The sequence below is a fragment of the Rutidosis leptorrhynchoides genome, chromosome 3 (genome assembly GCF_046630445.1).
Source record: "Rutidosis leptorrhynchoides isolate AG116_Rl617_1_P2 chromosome 3, CSIRO_AGI_Rlap_v1, whole genome shotgun sequence".
In the NCBI taxonomy this organism is placed as follows: Eukaryota; Viridiplantae; Streptophyta; class Magnoliopsida; order Asterales; family Asteraceae; genus Rutidosis; species Rutidosis leptorrhynchoides.
The window spans coordinates 112,465,792-112,489,843 of NC_092335.1; positions in this window are offsets into that span (position 1 = coordinate 112,465,792).

Sequence of the window (24,052 nt, forward strand, 5' to 3'; positions counted from 1 at the left end):
GGGTTTTTGTTATTTAATTATATTTATATTTAGGTTATTAGTTATTTTTGTTATTTTAATTAAGTTAATTAGTTAAAGTTATTTAAAATACTTAAAATACATGTTTTAATCCTAAAATTAGTATTACTTATTATAGGTTTATAAATTGTAATTAGTTTATAATTAGTAAATTAATTAAATTCCTTTTAATTTGTATTAGTTTTACTAAAAATGCATTTTAGTTAATTTAAATAAGTTTCTATTGTAATTGCTCAAAACAAAATTCTAAATATATAGTTTCATTAAAAATTACTATTTTACTAATTACCATTTAGTAACATAATTAATGCATCATAATTAGTTTATTTTCATTTAGTTCCTTTTTAAGTTAATTTTTGTAATCTTGTAATTTTATTTAGTAAATTAGTTTTAGTTATTTTCTTTTACTGTTATTTTACAATTGCCTAATCCAAAACCCCCTTTAATTAAGTTTGACATCAAAGACTATTAAAAACCATTAAACACTCCATCTCCCTGTGGAACGAATCGGATTTACCAACAAACTAAACTACATGGATAGGACTAGTTGCCTATATATATGTGTGAAATCAACCTGAAATCAATAAAATACCACATATACAATAAATCAATTCGTGTAACAAAACAACTCAAATCCGTTCATAAATAAAGGTTACGTTTCCGCACATCAATAAGTTCGCCCTTCGTCATAGTTACCGGGGAACCGTTTATATCCCACCACATTAGTAGTAAACTTACCAGCAACTTCATTACTCATTGGCTTAAGCCTCTCCGAAAAACCATTATATTTGTTCATTAAAACCCTATCATATACTTATCCGCATCTTGTAACAAGAATTGTCATACCAATTACCGAGAATTAGCAATCAGTATTTTGAATCTTGTAGCGTTACTACATCAACAGTTATATGTATACATATAACATTTATCTTCTAGAATTATGATCTTCCATTTTGAATTATGAAAAGCAACCAGTCTGCGAATCGATACTCGAAATGTTTAAAAAGCTGAATGAAGCAAAAAAAGCTATAAACGACATTAACAGTCAAAAGTTTGACGATAAAGAATAGCGTGTTGGCAAAGCTCAGAAAAAGAGAAGATTTGGTACTGAGAAACGGATTGAGCAAACCATGAAGGAGTCTGTGGACAAATCACAAAGACTAAACCTGTCTTCAAAGAATCCAAATGATTCAGTATCTGCTGAAATCATTAACGAATACCTTGCTCCTGACTCTAAGCCTTTACGAACAAATCTTCTTTATCATCCATCGATATTAGAAATTCTAAGATATCATCGCATCTTTCATTATAAATATTCTCGATATTTCTGAGGATATGTTCATAACTATTCTTATCTAAAATCAATTATTTCTTCGCGCTATCTGTATTACATCATAAAGGAAACTGTTTAGTTTCTATATTCTGAAAACCTTTGAGTTTAAATTATGAATGTTTTTGAAGTAGTGTTGGGAACTGGAGCATGAGTTAGTATAATATAATGACACTTGATCAACGTGATTATATTACAGTAAGTCATGCTGAGTTTCTAATTGAACATGACGATTCACAGACCATACCGTCATCATGTGCCATGTTACACGACTCTTGTATTTTACTTAACCTCTAAACGTATCAAGAAAATATTTTTCTTGATGATTCGGTCTTTTCTGGGATATTCTGGTAATTTGACAAATCAAGATTGTGCCATTACAATTTCCTTCTTAGAACATTAACTATGTTCATTCCGAAATTCTTATCTACAAATTCTGGACCACTACATGCGGTGCTTAATGGCAAGAAGAGAAAACAAAAGAACGAAGTTCCGAAATAGAAATTGGAGTATAAATCGCAGCAAATAGGAGAAACATTAACTGTGGATGTCAATGATTATAGAAAGACGGAAGCAGAGACTTCGAAATATAAGGGAAGATATAAAACCCAACAACAACCCAGAAATTACAAACTGTATATATCAATGCATATAGCAATATAAAGACACGGGAGAACTAAAAACACTATAAAACCAAGAGTATAGTAGAAGTAAATAGATTCTTCCGGTGGCAGATGAAAAAGAAGAATGACAGATATGAAAGTTAGGAGTATATCAAGGACTAGAACTGGATGGAGCATATTGACAAATACTTTGAATTATGAATTAAAGGAGAAAGAATAGAAGGTGTGAGTTGTGGAAATAAGGAAACGAAGGGGGTAGATATATAGTAAAATATCCGACAGAGCAATCAAAATAGATTACCGCATTTAATCAAAGTGGATCCTAATTTCCTTAATTACCGAAGAACCAAATCTTATTACGAAGATTTTCTCTAAATACCTTGAATTTCGGAAATCAATCGTGGCTACGTCACCGGTTAAGACAAACCTGCGTTTACTCATTTCACTCTTTTACGATAGCTTCACTCATACACTTCAAGTAACCGAATTGTTTTATCTATATTACTTAATAATGATAAAGCTCTAATTTTCAACTCATATGAGTCATGAAAACATACTTATTGTCAGCCATGACCATCCCAATCAAATTTCGGGACGAAATTTCTTTAACGGGTAGGTACTGTGACGACCTGTAAATTTTTAATCATTTGAACTATGTTTATGTGTTCAATTAACCCTTCGACTATTCCCAATGATTCACGAATATTTATGTGTATATGGATATGTATATATAATATATAGTTATATTAATTAAAAACGTTAACAAAGTATTAGATGTATAATAGTTTACATGAACATGTTTGTTTCCATATATTTATTGACTTAATTAAAAGATAATATCAAATGATTGAATTATCAGATATATTGTGATATGATTACGGGTCTCTGTTGTGAGGTCCACTATGATTTAAGAAATCTATTCTTTTTAACGGTATTCGGAATAAATGGTAAAGTGATTTACAAGTAAGAACAAATGTGTCAATTAACGGTAACTGGACAAAAGTTAGTGGAGATTCCTGCTTAAATTTCAATGCCTACTTTACAATAATTTCCTCGTGACTTTTGATAAGATAACTGTTTAGCTTCAATATTAATTATTGTGAAAGTGAAATTATGAAATATAAATAACTTAGAAGATGAATATTGACAGGTTAAGTAAATCGACGTTTTATACAAAAATAATTTCATGCATTTAACTATCTATTCGACCTTACCCGACGATTCACGAACCTTTAATTGTAAACAGAAATGTAGATATAAATAATTATATATGTAAATAATTATATATAATAGTTTAAATATATTAATGAATGATTGTGTGATTTGGTTGTTATGAAAGATTACTTAAAATAACTAAAACTTGTTATTTTGAATATATAGAGTATATTGACTATAAATTATTCGAACATAATTTTTCAACGTTAACAAAGTATTAAGTATATAATATTATACCTTGAGTTTATTTGTTTCAATATATAATTAATATATTTATCTACGTAATAAAACTTAATATTTAAAACATAAGTATATATATAGTAGCCGGAATATTTATATGATATCTATACATAAATAATACTATATGTATATTGTTAAAATGTATAAATATTAAATATATATAGTATAAAGTTTATAAATATTAAATATTGCATAATGAATAAATTGTGATATTAATGTATGTAATTACAATTTAAATATAATTATTATATTAATATTATTATTATTACTTTTATTATTATTATTAATGTTAATATTAATATCTGTATTATTAATATTATTATTAATATAAAATATATAGATATGAAATTGGATACAAGTAACTTGTTATATCTTAATTATTACTTGTATTATTATTAGATATTATTATTACTTTCATCATTAAAAATCATTATTATTATCATTAATAATGTTATTATTATTATCATTTTTTTACAATTATTATTATAATTATCATTATCATTATTTATTATTATTAATATTAGTATTATTATTATTAATATTATTAGTATTATTATTATAAATTATAAATTATTAATTATAAATTATTAATATTAAATTAAATATATAATATAAATCAGATATATATACGCGTGATATCTATATCTCTATCATATTTTTTTTTCTGTTTTTCCTATCCGCTCGTGAACCCTTGTCGATCCAATCATCACCACAAAACAAAAACTCAATCAATATTTGTTGCTGCATCAATCACACTCGTATGCTCTAAATCCTTACTGCAATTCATTAAGTAATAAAAACAAAAATTGAGAAAACAGACTCGTTTCCTCTAAACCGGCGGGTTTTAATCAATTTCTCAATTTCGAGACAATAAAAAAAAAATGCATTTATGTTAGGATGTATCTAGTAAAACTATATGTAAATTTTCAGTATCCAATTCCTCCTATAAACTTCGAATTTTGAAGTCAAAGGTAAAAATTAAAAAGTCAACTATGATGTTCTTCGAGAAATTAGAATTGGTGTTGTTGTTTCTGGACCAGTAGACGAGCTACGAAGATTTGGTGAAGGATTTAGGACATGTTTCATGTTGTAATCTTAACCTATTAGCATCCAGAAGTTGAAGTCAGAAATTGGATTCATCATCCTCCTTGAAAACCGATGGTACCTGTTCTTGATCCTTAAAACCAACAATAATCCAAAGACTGATTTCGTTTTTTCCTATCTAAATTACAAGACTTGAATCAAACCCATTTTTTTTTGTTACTCGTTGTTTGATTTATGGTTGGTGCCCTGTTCGATCGAGGTGAAGAAAAAGGAAGAAACTGGAAACATATAAATTTGGGTTAAATATTTATGAGTATATTATTAAAACAGAAAAACAGAATTCGGATGGATGGTTAATGGAGTTGTCGGGTGAGCGAGAGGTCTCGGGTTCGAGTCTGGTCCGGGGAAATTCTTTTTAGTAAACCTTTTTAAAAGGGTATTGATGTATGCAGCAGCGTATATGTAACGACCCAGATTTTTCCGATCATTTTATACTTATGAGATTAATATTTACATAAATTAAACCTTACCAACATGATAAGCAATCCAAATTGTTGAGACTTATGTTTTTGAAAAGAGTTTTACACAACGTTTGACCGATGATATCACGAACTATATAACACACGATAATTATACGATTATGTATATATACATATCTATACATATTTAACATGATTTAAGGATGGTTTAACGTCTCATTGTGTACTAACAACAATGAGTTATAGGTATATTTTGAGATCACTAACTTAAGTTTTCAAAACGATAACTATATGTAACATTCTTTGACATATATACTTATAATCTATAATGTGTTGGTGATTTATGTCACCAATATGATTTAAGTGTAATGGGATTAATTTGTTAACCAAAATAATCTTGATAAATAGCGAACAAGTTTGGGAAAGTGTGGAGTGCACACTTGTTTGAACTTATCTTGATCATGACGGGGGTTCGGGGGCAGCGCCCCCGATAGCGGGGTCCAAGGGGTGGCAACCCCTGGCGGGGTCCAAGGGGAAGAGCCCCTGGCTGGAAATTGAATTCTCGTTCCGTTTCCTCAAAATTTCTACAAGTATATCTAGGGTATATGTAACCGTATCATACCCAGCTTCTATACGTATTTACTATTAGTATATACCAACAATAAACTTCAATGATCAGCCACTAGACATGATGTTACATGTGAGAACCAACCATTTAACCTCATGTATGACTTATATGCAAGAAAACAAACTAAATCTCCTATATATCCATCCCATAATCACATCATTTTGCACACACACACATACAATTTCATTTCCAATTTTCTTTCAAGTTAATTCACTCCCTAATCTCTCTTCATGTACCTACTCAAGAACGTATCAATATAGTCATCCGATTTCAAGGATATTACTTCCAATCTTTCAATCCCACTCCACCACTCTTTTGATTCCAAGATTTTTCTTATCCTTTCCAGTAGCTTTATCCAAGTAACCTGAGGTAGTAACCTTATTCATAATCGTATTCGATTCATATTTATATAGCTATCTTATTTTGAGTTATAAATTATAACAACAAGAACATAGTTTGAATGATTTCAAACTTGTTCACAAACTAAATAGATCCTTCTAACTATACTTTTAAAATACTTCAAGACCTGTAATATATCATAATGATATGCTAACTTAACAAGATACAACTTGTTTTTACAAAGAACACCTTAAAACAAAATCGGGTATCCGAAGCTAGTTTAGCTACGAAATTAATTGGAGTAAAACTAAACTAATCATATTTTTGCTAATTAATATGATATTTTATATATATTTACTTATGATTTGATTTTATATATTTCAGGACCACCCGTAAATAACACGAGAAGATTAATCATAAGACCTCATGATTGTACGCAACACGTCATTTGACAACACGGTACTTTATGTACGCAACACGTCATTTGACAACATGGTACCATGGGTCGAGATTAATTCTGATCAATACGAATACGATGGGGTCTTTATTTATTTTATTGAGCAACTAATTTTGGACCATTAACAACAGACTGCTAACTACAGACTAAGAAAATATTAAAATTATTATAAGTATATATATATATATGTAACGATTACTTGAAAAGAAAATATGTTGATATATTATATATATGGTTAGGTTCGTGATATCTATCGGAGACCAAGTCGTGTTAAATACCTTCAAGGCAAAAGTGAGTATATAGTCCTACTTTTAAACTCTAAATATTTCAGGATGAGAATACATGCATTTTATGATTTACGTTATGGACACAAGTGATTAAAAATATATATTCTACGTTGAGTTGTACCACTGGCATACTTCCCTGTAACTTGGTAACTACTATTTACATGAGGTATTGTAAACGCGAATCCGGTTGATAGATCTATCGGGCCTGACAACCCCAACCGGACTGGATGACCAGTATTCAACGGTTGCACAGTACTTCGTTTCGGTGACTACACTTGGTACGGTGTAGAAAGATTTCATAATAAAGGGAATATGCGACGTTGATTAAATGTTAAGTATGGTTATCAAGTGCTCAACAACTTAGAATATTTTTATTAAAACGTTTATATATGAAATCTTGTGGTCTATATTTATAACGCTGCCGGCATTAAACCTATATCTCACCAACTTTATATTGACGTTTTAAGCATGTTTATTCTCAGGTGATAACTAAAAGCTTCTGCTGCAACATGTTGAATTTAAGCAAGATCTTAAGTATGCATATTTGTGTCAAAAATAAAACTGCATATCGGAGAAGTTGTAATGTAAAATACGTTGGAAATCGTGTTGTTATCATCACATGTAAAGTTTGTAAGGCTAAGATTATCGCTAAACGATAATCATTATTATGTTGTTTAAACTTTGTATTTTTAATAAAAGTTATGGTTTGTATTGTAAAAACGAATGCAGTTTTCTTTGAAAAATGTCGCATATAGAGGTCAATACCTCGCGATGAAATCATATGTTATTATATTTGTCCTTATGGTTTAGGACGGGTTATGACAGTATACGAACTAGTTATATTTTTATTGCGAAATACTATTAAATACGATACAATTTTACACAAGTTATTTATTTATTTGTAGAGTGGATATACCTAAACCTTGCTACAACACTTATAGGCAGTGTACCTAATCGTACAGTAGTGTAGTTTTTAGTAAGTCCGGTTCATTCCACAGAGATATAGTAAACAAGTTTAACGCTATAATTATTTTAACCTATATATATATATATATATATATATATATATATATATATATATATATATATATATATATATATATATAATAATATATATATAAGTAGTATTATTATTATAAAAGGGGGTTTTTACCGTTTAATGACCGGTTTGTCGATTTTATGTCTTAAGTCGCAATTAAAACCTAATGTAAAATATTAAAAATAAAAATGACTTAATTTAAAGCGTAAAGTAAATGACGATAGTTAAAATGTGATAATTAAAAGTGCGATAAGTAAAATGACAGTAAAAAAGATTGCGATAATTAAAAGTGCGATAAATAAAATGACAGTAAATAAAAGTGTGATGAGATATAAAATAAAGGAATTATGCTTATTTAAACTTCCGTAATCATGATGTTTGACGTGTTGATTTTAATTTATTACCATGGGTTAATTGTCCTTTGTCCTGGATTATTCAATATGTCCATACGGTTTTTGTCCATAACAGTCCATCAGTCATAAATATAAAGTTTGAGTGTCCTCGTCAAATTATCCTTATACCCGAAGTCAAATATTCCAACTAATTGGGGACTTAAACTGTAATAAGGTTTAATACATTGTTAATGATTACACCAGGTTATCGAATGTGTGCAATCCAAGGTTTTAATACTTTATTATCAATTACACCAAGTGTCCTTGTATGTAATCCACCCCTGTTTTAATGAGTCCATTGACTATTAATCCATTCCCGTGTCCGGTTAAATGAACGATTATTAGTATTTATAAATATCCCGCCCATCGTGTCCGATTGAGTGTATATGGTTATTTATAGATACGTCAAATTGTAAATCTCTATATTAAATTAACGAACTATCATTCAGTTAAACAAATATAAAGCCCATTAATAGTCCATAGTCCAATTTCTACAAGTGTCGGTCTTTTGTCCAAACCCCAATTATAGTACAAAGCCCAATAACCTTGTCTTTAATATTTAGTCCAACATCATGATTACTTTGATTTAAATAAGCATAATAATAACTTAGCTACGAGGCATTAATTTAAAAAGGTTGAACATAACTTACAATGAGTATTAATAGCGTAGCGTTACACGGACAGAATTTCGACTTACAAACTTAAAATATTCGCCACTATAACCTTATTATTATTAACTTAAAATTAAAATTATAATTAAGATATAAATATAAATTGAGAAGAGTGAGAGATAGATAAAGGAGTACATAAATCGGCCGAAAATGTTGCAATTTATAGAATGTGAACTGCTACAGTGATCCATACGATCGCATGGCTTTTGTGCTTCCTGGCCATGCGATCGCATGGCCCCCTGGGACAGCTCACATTCGCTTGTTTTCTTTTTGCCGACGGTTTTATTAAATATATATAATATATATATTATTTTAAGAATTATTTATATATTATATTATATTTATGTGCATAGTTGACTTGTAATTTTCGTTCTGTTGCGTCGCGCGTTGAAAGTTGGTTCATGTCCCGGTTCCGAATTTTCGAACGTCCTTGCATACTATTTAATATCTTGTACTTTGCGTTTTGCGGCTCGTACTCTTGTAACTTTTGGACGTTTCTCATCAATAAATTGAACCACTTTGATTGTTCTTTGTACTTTTTAGCTTTTTGGTCGTTTGCGTCTTCAAATCGTCGAATCTGCCTTTTATCTTCACCATTTATTATTTTAAATAAATATCACTTGTAAATAGAACACTTACAACCAAAAGCTTGTCTTTCTTGAAGGATAATGCTATGAAATATATGTTCGTTTTTAGCATTATCAAATATTCCCACACTTGAGCGTTGCTTGTCCTCAAGCAATATAGAACTTGAATATAACTTTACTAGAATCACTTCTTTATTCTTCACACTTTGTACATCAGTGATTTTAATACGGCGGTATGAACAATGGTAGTAACGATGTGGTTTACAGTCCCACATGACTATGAAAATTTAGATCCTTTAAGAAATTGGATCTTTATGAAAACATTTGATCTTTTGAAAATTAAATCTAGCTTTTACCCTAGATAAGTTTTCCGGAATAACCCTTCACCGGTGTTTGCAAAATGTTTTTTTGGGTTTGGTGGGTTTCAGATTTGAAAATTTTAGCTTAAAACTTGCGATTTTGTGTCACACACTTGCTAACCCTATATTCGGAAAGCAACACGTCCAGTATACTTGCTCTGTATATTACCTTTCGGTAAACTACCGTCCGGTTGTAAAGGAAAGTATTGAACAAGCAACTGTTAAGGCAATGTCCCGTGACATGCTTTTGATTATGGTCTATATCGTGTCGGATGCAAGTACTATCCTTTGTAGGAGCAATAGTAAAGATCACCCTATAGTTTTTTGGTCTGGCACAAGGTCATGTCTTCGACCATGCTATGCAACCACCGTTCTTACGGTTGACACCCGATTTAGTTCAGGTGACCTAATGAATTCCAGGTAAATTCCTAGGATTTTACGTTCAATGGTAATGAATGCATTAAAAATGGGTTTTCAGAAAACAAATCGGTTTGTAATTTTGATCAAAATATTTTTTCGTTCAAGCTCGAGTTTAGATATCATCGAATTCTATGAGTTTAAATTCTCAATCTTTAAGGCCAATCTCAAGGATTGATTAATATCAGTCTTAAAAGCTGATTTTTGATCTTTAAGGAGATTATCCTTTCTGGGGATCTGATTCATTAGTCTAATAAGCTAATTTGCACGGTGCCCCCCATTGTACGAGACGGATCCTCTCATGGTTAGGATAAGTCTGACCACTTGGCGACCCTGTTTGATGCTGAGGTCCGTGGATTTTCAGCTGATTTTCGAGAAAACTTTTCAAGGTTTTTCATAGACTCTACAACTGGTCTGGACGACAACTTCCTAACCTAAATCAAGAAGCACGTGTCTTTTTCTCGGAAGACTTTACTTCCTTTTAAATCAAGTGACACATTTCTTTCAAATATATTATAAGAAATTGGGTAAAACTAATAAAATTGTCCAAAACAAAAGTATCTTCAATTATTTGTAAAAATATGTGATATATACGTTCTAAATAACTTGGTAAATTTTTCTCACACTTGGCTTTTATTTTCTTTTCTTTGCCTTTTTATTTTCCTCTATTCAATTTTAAATGAATTCAAGCGTTTTGAGTTGTTTCTTAATTTATGTCCTTTCCGAGGTAACAATAATTTCGGTGTTAACACCTAGTTTTATCGTTCATAAATATGTATAAACATAATTTTGAGTTCATTTAGTTGAAAATTTTGAAAAATATTACTAGAATTGGGTAGTCAGTATATAAGACTATGGCTGTTCTTTATTATCAGAGAGCACTAGATTCTAATACAACTACTGCGTTATTAGTATTTTTAATGGTAACCAAGTGTTTAAATTTAAAATTTTAAAAATCCGAAAGAATTTAACCCCTTCCCACACTTAAGATCTTGCAATGCCCTCATTTGCAAGAAATCAGTACAATTTAAATTATTGAGGGTGATTAGCGTAGAAAAATGATTAAATTTTACCAAAATTTCCAAACATATTGACGTTTGTTTGTTGAATGATAAATGGTGCATATCATTTGTTCATTCCGTCTTGTTGTTACATCACATTTGTTTTTCGTTTTGTCGTCAAAATTAGTAGCTTTTGCTGAACTTAATGCCAGTCTTTGAAAGTTCGTTGTTTTACCCTGTTGTGTACAATTGACAATATACATACATTCAAATAATAACATGCATGGTAATTTGAAATGGGACTTAACATCCCACTTTCAAATTATAAATACGAAATATTAGTAACAAAATAGAAAAAATGTTAAAAATTACATAAAAGTATCACAATATTATACGTTTTAAACATAAGTAAATAAAAATAATAAAAGATAAAAATCACCAACGGGAACTGTATCAATCTGGATAGGGGTTCCAGTTCATGTCTTCGGTCGGGTTCCACGGTTGGTTATAGGTGTGCTGATAGGCTTGGTTGGGGTCGTAGAGAGTAAATGGTGGTCGCATATCGAGCTGGTGTGGCTGATAATAAGCAGGTCGGGTCGCTACGTAGTTATTTGGTACCTGAGATGATAGCTGGCTCATGATCTGATACTGATGATAGTGCCATCTATCATGCTGTCGTTGCCTGGAATGCTCGTACACATTCTCGGCGTGCCACTGCTCGTACTGACTATGTCTAGCCTCGTTTGTCATTTCTACCTCATCTATATGCTGGTAAACGTCAGTAACAGCCTCCCTAATGACATCCCTAATATCATCCACTTCCTCAATTTCCTCATCTGAACCACTCTCTACCTGTGGATGAGGGCCCTGATATGGTACTGCCTGATTGCGTCTGCTCTTTAATACCTTTGTACCTTGATAGACCCGCAATCCTAAAGTCTCATCCTATTCCCTACGCTAAATACTCTCCAATGAGAGTAACAAAAATACCTCCTCCTATTATTCCCCCGTCCTGTATTCCTTCCACTATCTTAGACAAATAAAAACCAACACAGTAGCTAGGAGATATTAACAAAGCTTCTAGTGTTTCAAATACACTTAAGGTAAAATAAATCGTGTAAGGTCATTTTCTCCTTGTTGTTACCTCTTTGTGTAATCGAATTAGCTAAAGATCTATGTATAATACGAAGCTCTGCTTTGTTAATATCTAAATAGGAATGTCTTCCTCCCCGCGTAAAAACATTATAATTTGACATACGCCTTCAGACGGCGTCAGCGTCAAAATTTCTATCTACCCTTTCACCATGATAAATCAAATTTGTACAATCAGGCAATAGTAATTCAGCGGGAGTGTAAATCTGTAAAGCCCTGGCCATGTCCACCATGGACATCCTATACATCCTACGGCCAAGTAAAAATCTAAGAAAATTCCTATCGTCTAACCTAACTACATACGTATCAAGTGATATAGTACTCATAAGCTCAACACACCATTCCTTATATACAGGCCTACGAATGGTGAATAAACGTTCCCAATCGGGAAAAGAAGAGTTCCCATACCTTTGGATCAGTAGCAGTCTAACTGGGTTAGCTAGTTGGACCCTTTCCAAAGCCTCCCAATCGATTACCCTCGGTACTTCTACATTTTTTGTTACCATTTTAAATTGGTTACTTTGGTACGTCGGGTAAGCTCTCCAGCTTCGATCAAATCTCAAATTGGGATGCAATAACTCTTCATGAATTGTTGGGTGTTCTATTATTGGATGAATCGGAAATTGTACGTAGGCATTAACATATTCTTGTTCCGGATCATAATATGGTATGTGTTGATCATTATGATATTGTTGTTCTTGTTGTTGTTCATGTTCAGGTTCTGGTTCATATTGTGGCTCATATTGCATTTCTGGTTGTGGTTCGTTTTCAGGTTGTCTGGATGATGATGCACCGCCAGATTCGGTATATTTCTACAAAACACATTAAACACAAAATTTATGCATCCAAATATGCATTAGTGTTAGCAAAATAACAACTTGAAACAATTACAATGACATGTTTAATCCATATTAAACTCATGCTCATTTTCATATTTTTATCAATTCTACACTTTTTTAAATAAGCATATATGAAAATGTTTACAAAGTTTATAAGCATTCTACTCAAATAACATGTCAAAATAATTATTACTAGCAATTGAACAAGTTTCAAATGGCATTTATATCAAATTAATCAAGTTCATGAATTTTAGACTTAAAAAGTCCACTTTAATTCTCAAAATTCATGTTTAGGATCAAAGTTTGGATCATTTAGCTACCTAAACATGTTACACTACTTAATTTAGCAATAATTCATGACAAAAATCGGCCATAACCTGTTTATATCAAAAATCCCCAAATTGCTCAAGAACACAAACCCTAGATTTCTAAAATTTTTAAAGTTTTTGGCTTCAAATCATGACAAATAGCATCAATCTAGGTTATACATGCATAATATACTAACAATTTAACTCTAATTATACTAGAAATTAACAAAATCAAATTAGGTAAAAATTAGCTCAAGAACACTAAAACTGAAAATTTTAAGAGTTTAGGGGTGAAATTTTTACCTTTTTGCTTCCCCATCTGAAGAAAGGCATGATTATAGCTAATTGTAGAACGAAATTTGGTTGAATTTGGTGAAAAATTGATGATTTTAGGGGTGATTTGGGAGAGTTTTCGGGTATGTGTGTGTTCGTGTTTAAGTGTGTGTGATAGTGAGACAGAGAGAACAGCTCGCTGCCTTTATGTTTCTGCCCAATTATCTGGCCTCATGCGATCGCATGAGGTTACAGGGTAAATCCCATGCGATCGCATGGGTCCCTGTTCTTTTTTTTTTTTGTTCTTTTTTTTATATATAAAAATCTTATACTTTTAAAACAAATAATTATTTAAAAATTAAAAATTTTGTTTCTTTTTAGGATGAGGGCGTTTCGGATCGTTGTTCTAGTTCGTCTCTCAACAAAATTTTAAAATTTGTCATTTTTAAGCGTTGTTTTAAAAGCAAAGATTTTTGGGTTTTTTAATGATTTTGGCATACTTTAACTCAAATAAGATTAAAAATAATGATAACAAAATTTCTCGTCCCTCCCTTGGGTAAAGCAATTTCGGTTCAACGACCTAGTCTTCAACTCACGACGAATTTTAGAAATCATATTTTTAACTCAATGAAATAAAGTAAATTTTTGTTTTTAAATTCACACCAAACTTAAATTTAAAATGCATAAAATTAAAAATTCATATAAATATCATTAATATTTTTATACATTAATTTTACAAACTTATATTAAAAATATTAATTTTTAAAATATTTAAAAACTTAAATATATTGATTTTAAAAATTTACAATATTAATTTAATATTAATTTAAAAACAAGGTAAAAATTAAAATTAAAAATCTTTTTGGTCTTTTATCCCACTTTAATCAATCAAATATTATCAAAAATATACGCCCCTCTTTTGGGTAAAGTAATTTTGGCTATATTACCTAGTTTTACTCCTGACGAATTTTTGAAATATTTTGGATTGATTGATTAAAGATATTTATACCTTAAGAATAAATGGTAAATTTCACAGTGATGTAATTAATTTTTGTATGATATCAATAATTTTGGTTTTGCATACCTAATTTTATTGAATACCAATTTAATACTTTATAGCGAACGATTCAGCGTTTATTATCAAAAGGTTAAAAGCAATAAATAAAAACAAAAATAAAAACTGTACATACTTACCTGTGAGAAAGAATTCTCAGAGACCTGCTTTAGTCGACTCATAGGAGAGTCGTGTGATTTGGTTTTCCATAGCTACATAAGCGTAACCTCGATTCTTCAATAACTTTTGTTCTAAAAATATGAACGGTCCTTCTCTGCATAGAGTAACAAATTCGGTATTTGAATATGTTTGATTGTTCGAACATTTACCTTCGTGTGACCATTTTCCGCATTTATGACATCTTTCAAGGTGTCGTGCTCTTCTTTTTGTTGCGGATTTTGATTTTCCTTTACCAAAATGTGTCTTATGATGATTCTTCCTGAGTTCTTTCCTCACTTCGTCCATTTTGCCTCTTATGAATGATACCAGTTCACTCGGGAAAGTGTTATTATTACGTTTAGTAATCATAGCGTGTAGTAGTAGACCATGGTTCATATCAAAGGAATTCTTCATCTCGTAAAACCTAAAAGAAATAAAAATTCAGAACGGAGGGAGAAGACTAGTTCTTTAGGGTCTGCTAGGGAAAGACCATTCAGATTCCATTTTCGAGAACTACACGAAAACAGAATATCTAACTCTAACATAAATACATATTACCCTTAAAAGATTCGAACCTTCCCATACTTAGTTAGCTGTGGTGTCGAAATTAAGATTAACTTCATCTTCAACTTCCATTGGATTATCAATGTAATGTTTAACTCTGTGACCATTAACCTTAAATTCAATCCCATTTGAATTTATTAACTTTACTATTTCGTATGGGAAAACTCTTTTGACTATGAATGGTCCAGACCATCTTGATTTCAATTTTCCAGGAAATAGCTTAAATCATGAATTGAAAAGAAGAACTCTGTCTCCTTCTTTAAATTCTTTTGAACTTCTGATTCTTTTATCATGCCATTTCTTCGTTCTTTCCTTATAGATTAACGAATTTTCGTATGCTTCATGTCTTAATTCTTCTAATTCGTTTAGTTGACTTAACCGTAGACGTCCAGCTTCATGCAAATCAAGATTACATGTCTTCAAATCCCAAAATGCTTTGTGCTAAATTTCTACTGGAAGGTGTGGTTCCAATTGGAGTTTTGTAGGCTGTTCTAAAAGCCCAGAGTGTGTAGTGACCCAACTTTTCCATGTTTATATATATTAATTGAGATTGATATTTACATGACTAAATGTTTCCAACGTGTTAAAAAATCAAACTTGTTAAGACTTGATTAAATGAAATAAGTTTCATATAGACAATTGATCACCCAAGTTGACCGACTATTCACGAACATTACAAATTTGTAAAAACTACATATTGTGGTATATATAGACATATATATATGGTTGACATCAGATTATGATGAGTAAGTATCTCACTAAGTTTATTAACAATGTGTGATATACATAAGAAATGAGATTACTAAGTTAAGAAACTCGAAATGATATATATAACGATTATCGTTATGATAACGTCTACTAAATACATATGTATCATATTAAGATATTGATACACTATATTTAACATGATAAAATGATATTTAAATATATCATTAAGTGTGTTAACAATGAACTACATATGTAAAAACAAGACTACTAACTCAAGAATTACGAAATGAGACTTATATGTAACGATTATCGTTGTAACGATATTTTAATGTATATATCATATTAAGAGATATTCATACATCATAATATCATGATAATATAATAATTTAATATCTCATTTGATATATTAAACATTGGGTTAACAACATTAATTGAGATCGTTAACTTAAAGGTTTCAAAACAACACTTACATGTAACGACTAACGAAGACTTAACGACTCCATTAGAATGTATATACATGTTGTGTTTTGATATGTATTCTTAAACTTTTGAAAGACTTCAAGACACGTATCAAAGTACTTCTACTTAACAAATATGCTTACAATTACATCCTCGTTCAGTTTCATCAACAATTCTACTCATATGTACCCGTATTCGTACTCGCACGATACACAGCTTTTAGATGTATGTACTATTGGTATATACACTCCAATGATCAGCTCTTAGTAGCCCATGTGAGTCACCTAACACATGTGGGAACCATCATTTGGCAACTAACATGAAATATCTCATAAAATTACAAAAATATTAGTAATCATTCATGACTTATTTACATGAAAACAAAATTACATATCCTTTATATCTAATCCATATACCAACGACTAAAAACACCTACAAACACTTTCATTCTTCAATTTTCTTCATCTAATTGATCTCTCTCAAGTTCCATCTTCAAGTTCTAAGTGTTCTTCATAAATTCCATAAGTATAGTTTCATAAAAATCAAGAATACTTCCAAGTTTGCAAGTCTACTTCCAAGCTTTCTAATCCATTCCAAGTAATCATCTAAGATCAAGGAACCTTTGTTATTTACAGTAGGTTATCTTTCTAATTCAAGGTAATATTCATATTCAAACTTTGATTTCATTTCTACAACTATAACAATCTTATTTCGAGTGAAAATCTTACTTGAACTGTTTTCGTGTCATGATTCTGCTTCAAGAACTTTCAAGCCATCCAAGGATCCTTTGAAGCTAGATCCATTTTTCTCATTTCCAGTAGTTTTATCCAGAAAACTTGAGGTAGTAATGATGTTCATAACATCATTCGATTCATACATATAAAGCTATCTTATTCGAAGGTTTAAACTTGTAATCACTAGAACATAGTTTAGTTAATTCTAAACTTGTTCGCAAATAAAAGTTAATCCTTCTAACTTGACTTTTAAAATCAACTCAACACATGTTCTATATCTATATGATATGCTAACTTAATGATTTAAAACCTGGAAACACGATGAACACCATAAAATCGGATATACGCCGTCGTAGTGAAACCGGGGGCTGTTTTGGTTTGGATAATTAAAAACTATGATAAACTTTGATTTAAAAGTTGTTCTTCTGGGAAAATGATTTTTCATATGAACATGAAACTATATCCAAAAATCTTGGTTAAACTCAAAGTGAAAGTATGTTTTTCAAAATGGTCATCAAGATGTCGTTCTTTCGACGGAAATGACTACCTCTTTAGTAATTGACATGTAACTTAAATTTCTGACTATAAACCTATACTTTTTCTATTTGGATTCTTAAATTAGAGTTCAATATGAAACCATAGCAATTTGATTCACTCAAAACGGATTTAAAATGAAGAAGTTATGAGTAAAACAAGATTGAATATTTTTGATCTTTTTAGCTACGGGAAATATTTAACAAATCTATACAAATCATATCCTAGCTAACTTATATTGTATTATACATGTATTCTAATATATTATGTAATCTTGGGATACTATAGACACGTATGCAAATATTTTGACATATCATATCGACCCATGTATATATATTATTTGGAACAACCATAGACAATTTATATGCAGTAATGTTGGAGTTAGCTATACAGGGTTGAGGTTGATTCCAAAAGTATATATACTTTGAGTTGTGATCTAGCCTGAGACGTGTATACACTGGGTTGTGGATTGATTCAAGATATTATATATCGATTTATTTCTGTACATCTAACTGTGGACAACTAGTTGTAGGTTACTAACGAGGACAACTGACGTAATACACTCAAATCTTTAAAACATAATAAAAATGGTTGTAATTATATTTTGATCATACTTTGATATATATGTACATATTTGTATAGGTTCGTGAATCGATCCGTGGCCAAGTCTTATTTCCGAAGAAGGAAATATCTGTGAAAGTGAGTTATAGTCCCACTTTTAAAATCTAATATTTTTGGGATGAGAATACATGCAGGTTTTATAAATGATTTACAAAATAGACACAAGTACGTGAAACTACATTCTATGGTTGAACTATCGAAATCGAATATGCCCCTTTTTATTAAGTCTGGTAATATAAGAATTAGGGAACAGATACCCTAATTGACGCGAATCCTAAAGATAGATCTATTGGGCCTAACAAACCCCATCCAAAGTACCAGATGCTTTAGTACTTCAAAATTTATATCATATCCGAAGGGTGTCCCGGAATGATGGGGATATTCTTATATATGCATCTTGTTAATGTCAGTTACCAGGTGTTCACCATATGAATGATTTTTATCTCTATGTATGGGATGTGTATTGAAATATGAAATCTTGTGGTCTATTGTTACGATTTGATATATATAGGTTAAACCTATAACTCACCAACATTTTTGTTGACGTTTAAAGCATGTTTATTCTCAGGTGAATATTAAGAGCTTCCGCTGTTGCATACTAAAATAAGGACAAGATTTGGAGTCCTTGTTTGTATGATATTGTGTAAAAAATGCATTCAAGAAACATATGTCGATGTAATATATTTCTATTGTAAACCATTATGTAATGGTCGTGTGTAAACAGTATATTTTAGATTATCATTATTTGATAATCTACATAATGTTTTTAAAACCTTTATTGATAAAATAAAGGTTATGGTTGTTATAAAAATGAATGCAGTCTTTGAAAAACGTCTCATATAGAGGTCAAAACCTCGCAACGAAATCAATTAATATGGAACGTTTATAATCAATATGAACGAGACATTTCAGAGTGCATCCTCCAATTTCATGGACCATTCCTTCGGATTTGATCCTACGGTTTTCTCTAGAATACGTTTTAATGCTCGGTTGGTATTTTCAACTTGTCTACTTGTTTGTGGATGATAAGCGGTTGAGATTTTATGAGTTACTCCATATCTTTTGAGAACTTTCTCAAGTTGATTATTACAAAAATGAGTACCCCGATCACTTATTAAAGCTTTCGGTGTTCCGAACCTAGCAAAAAGACATTTTAAGAAGTTGACTACAACTCGTGCATCGTTAGTTGGGAGAGCTTGTGCTTTCGCCCATTTAGATACATAATCAATGGCAACGAGAATGTAGAGATTATTATGAGATTTTGGAAATAGACCCATAAACTTAATACCCCAAACGTCAAATACTTCACATACTTGAATGATATTTTGTGGTATTTCATCACGTTGACTTATTTTTCAGGCCCTTTGACAAGCATCACAGGATTTACAAAGAAGGTGTGCGTCTTTGAAAATTGTAGGCCAATAGAATCCATCATCGTAAACTTTTCTTGCTGTGAGTTGAGGCCCATAATTCCCTCCTGTTGGTCCTGTGTGACACTGGTTTAAGATTTGACTAGCTTCATCTCCGAATACACATCGGCGTATTATTCCATCGGGACAACTTTTAAACAAATGTGGATCTTCCCAGAAATAGTGTTTTATATCATTAGAGAATTTCTTTCGTTTTTGGTACGACAATCCTTTTTCAAGGAATCCACATACTAAGTAGTTTGCATAGTCTAAAAACCATGGAATTTCATTATAATCGATTTTCAAAAGATATTCATCAGGAAAGTTATCTTGTATGGCCGATTTATTTAGAACTCCTAATTCGGGATTTTCAAGACGAGAAAGATGATCAGCGGAGATTTTCTGCTCCCTTTTTGTCTCGGATTTCAATATCGAATTCTTGTAAGAGTAAGATCCAACAGATTCATCGTGGTTTGGCATCTTGTTTTGAAAATAGGTATCTAAGAGCAGAATGGTCGGTATAGACCACCGTTTTAGCTAGAACGAAATTTGTCAAAAGCAAAGACAATAGCAAGGAGTTCTTTTTCAGTAGTTGTGTAATTCGTTTGTGCTCCTTGTAACGTCTTACTAGCATAATAAATAGGTTGAAATCGTTTTTCAATCCTTTGTCCTAAAACGGCTCCCATTGCAAAATCACTTGCATCGCAATGAGTTCAAATGGTAGATTCCAATTTGGAGTTATCATGATCGGCGCATTAGTGAGTTTTTCATTAAGAATATTAAAAGATTTGATGCATTCATCCGAAAAGATGAATGGAACATCTTTTTCTAGGAGTTTATTCATAGGAGTGGCAATTTTAGAAAAATCTTTTATGAAACGTCGGTAAAAATCGGCATGCCCTAGAAAACTCCTCTAACTTGCTTAACATTTTTGTTGGAAACTATATATTATTAACATGTAAATATTATGTGATATGTTAATCTCTTAACATGTTTGATATTGTGTGATAGATGTCTACCTCTAGCACAAATCCCATTGACTCACCTAATAATAACAAAGATTCGAATATATATTGGCAAGATTCAAAAGTTCCCGAAGAACCGGAAGACGAGGAAACGGAACCGGAAGAAGAGGAACCGGAAGAAGAGGAACCAGAAGAAGAGGAACTGGAAGAAGAAGATGTTCCGGAGCGGGAAATAGTAGGAACCACAGAAAACCGGTCAAATAAAAGAAAATCCTCAATCAGTGGACCAAAGTTAATAATGGTCAATAGTGTTTCCGCTAAGGAAGCAAAATATTGGGAAAATTACCAATTTTCCGATGAATCGGATCCTGATGAGGATTGCGATGATGTTATAGAAATTACCCTGACCCAATTTAATGAGGCAAAAGAAAATAATAAGGGAAAAGGCATCAAAATAGAGAAATCTGATTCCGACCCCGATGAACTTTATATGTACCGTCAACACCCGTATTTTCAATATCGTGATAATAACCCGGGAACCTCTAAACCATCAGGTTTTTCTAAACCAATGTGGAAAACGATGACTCGTATTAGAAGAACATCATATGTCCCTAGAAGATTAGGAAAAAGAACCAAGTCTGAAGAAACCAGTGATTCAGATTAGAGGGATGTGAGCATGTTGTGTAATAAATGTATTGTAGTGTGCTTGTACTTTTATGTTCTATGTAAAAATTGCTTGTATTGTTTGTTATTACGAATCTAATCCTTGTCTATTTTACATTATAAAAACAAAATGGACGTTAAGGGTAGACAACCGAATATTTTAGAAGACCTACCAGAGGATATGATTGAGGAAATCTTGTCTAGAGTCGGTCAGAATTCATCAGCACATTTAGTTATGGCGAAATTAACTTGTCAAACATTTGAAAGACTTTCCAGAAATGCCTTAGTTTATAAAAGGCTTTCCTTTGATATGTGGGGTATATCACATTGGGGAGACTTTAAGTTACACCGTGTTTTCTTTAAAGCGTTAAATGCGGGGAACCCAAATGCAATTTTACGTTACGGGTTAAGAACCTATTTTGACTCAACATATCCCAACATAGGATTTCGTGAATTAGAAAGAGCTTCTAACATGCAACATAAAGAAGCATGTTATGCTTACGGGTTAGTGATGTTCGCTTCTTACCAAAGTGAGAAAAAGAACATCGGATTGCACTTTTTAAATAAAACTTTTCGACAAGTGACGGATTCAGTAGTTGGGGTGAGAAACAAGATTTTTAGATTATTACGGGGCTGTTGGACATTACGAAACCCTCGTCCTTTTGATGACATTACAACATGCTGCCTAGCCAATGGTCATAACGATTATTTTCCACAAGACCAAGGATGGGAAGTCGTCTTAGTAAAACCAGAATGCATGACTTGTTTCTGGACTTATGAATTACGTGTATTTATTTCCTTTGCTGAACAACTTGCGTATTAACTAGATTTATCTTCAAAACTGTCATGTATCATAGTGTACTATATTTCATGTTATATGTAATATAGCGAAGTTGTAAGTTTGAAAATATTTGTATGTGATATATTATTATAATCAGTTTTTCATATGGAATTGTAGTAGTTGAATTGTATATTAGCTACTAAGTATGAACTTAACGGGTAGGTAGTACCCGAATTTAAACTTATAAAACGCTAATATGAAGAAAAAGCTTTTATAAATGAGTTCATATTATGCTACGAGATACTATTGACTACTCTTAATATTTTGTATGATTAACTTGTTTCATTTGACTATTTTGAAGGAAATGGCACCGACTACTCGACACACCTTGAATATGAGCGAAGAGGAATTTCATGCCTTTCTTGCTTCAAACATAGCCGCAGTACAGGCCGCGCTACATACCAACAATAACTCTAAATCTAGCAATACAGCTAACGGCGCAAGAAATCGTGTAGGATGCTCCTACAAGGAATTCACTGCCTGTAAACCTTCAGAATTTGATAGGACCGAAGGACCAATCGGATTGAAAAGGTGGACCGAGAAAGTTGAATCGGCGTTTGCCATAAGTAAGTGTACTGAAGGAGATAAAGTGAAGTACGCTACGCATACCTTCACAAGTATTGCGTTAACATGGTGGAATACCTATCTAGAGCAAGTGGGACAAGATGCTACTTACGCGCTACCGTGGTCAGCATTCAAGCACTTGATGAACGAGATGTACCGTCCCAGAACCGAGGTCAATAAGCTCAAGTCAGAACTTAGAGGGTTACGAACACAGGGATTCGATATTACTTCGTACGAAAGACGATTCACAGAATTGTGCCTATTGTGTCCGAGAGCATTCGAAGATGAGGAAGAGAAGATCGACGCATTTGTGAAAGGGTTACCGGAGAGAATCCAAGAAGATATAAGTTCACACGAGCCTGCCTCCATACAAAAGGCATATAGAATGGCTCACAAACTAGTGAACCAGATTGTGGGAAGAATTAAAGAACAGGCGGCCGAAGAGGCCAACGTGAAGTTAGTCAAAAGAAAGTGGGAGGAAAATGGTGATAAGAGTCACCAAAACAACAACAACTATCCCAACAATCGCAACATCAATCGCAAGTACAACAAACGGCACAACAACAACAACAACAACAACAACAACAACTACAACAATCATCCCAACAACAATAACAACCGCAACAACAACAACAATCAGAAGCAGTTATGCCAATGGTGTGAAAAGTATCAATCGGCGTTCTACACCAAATTTTGCAACAAGTGTAAAAGAAATGGTCATAGCGCGGCGAAGTGTGAGGTCTACGGACCAGGGGTTAACAGAACGAAAGAAACAAATGGTGTCGGAACGAGTAATGGCGGAGCAGGTAGTGTCGAAGCAAGTTATGCCAATGTAGTTTGTTATAAATGTGGAAAACCTGGCCACATTATTAGAAATTGCCCGAACCAGGAGAACACGAATGGACAAGGCCGCGGAAGAGTTTTCAATATTAATACGGTAGAGGCACAGGAAGACCCAGAACTTGTTACAGGTACGTTTCTTATTGACAATAAATCTGCTTATGTTTTATTTGATTCGGGTGCAAATAGAAGCTATATGAGTAGAGATTTTTGTGCTAAATTAAGTTGTCCATTGACGC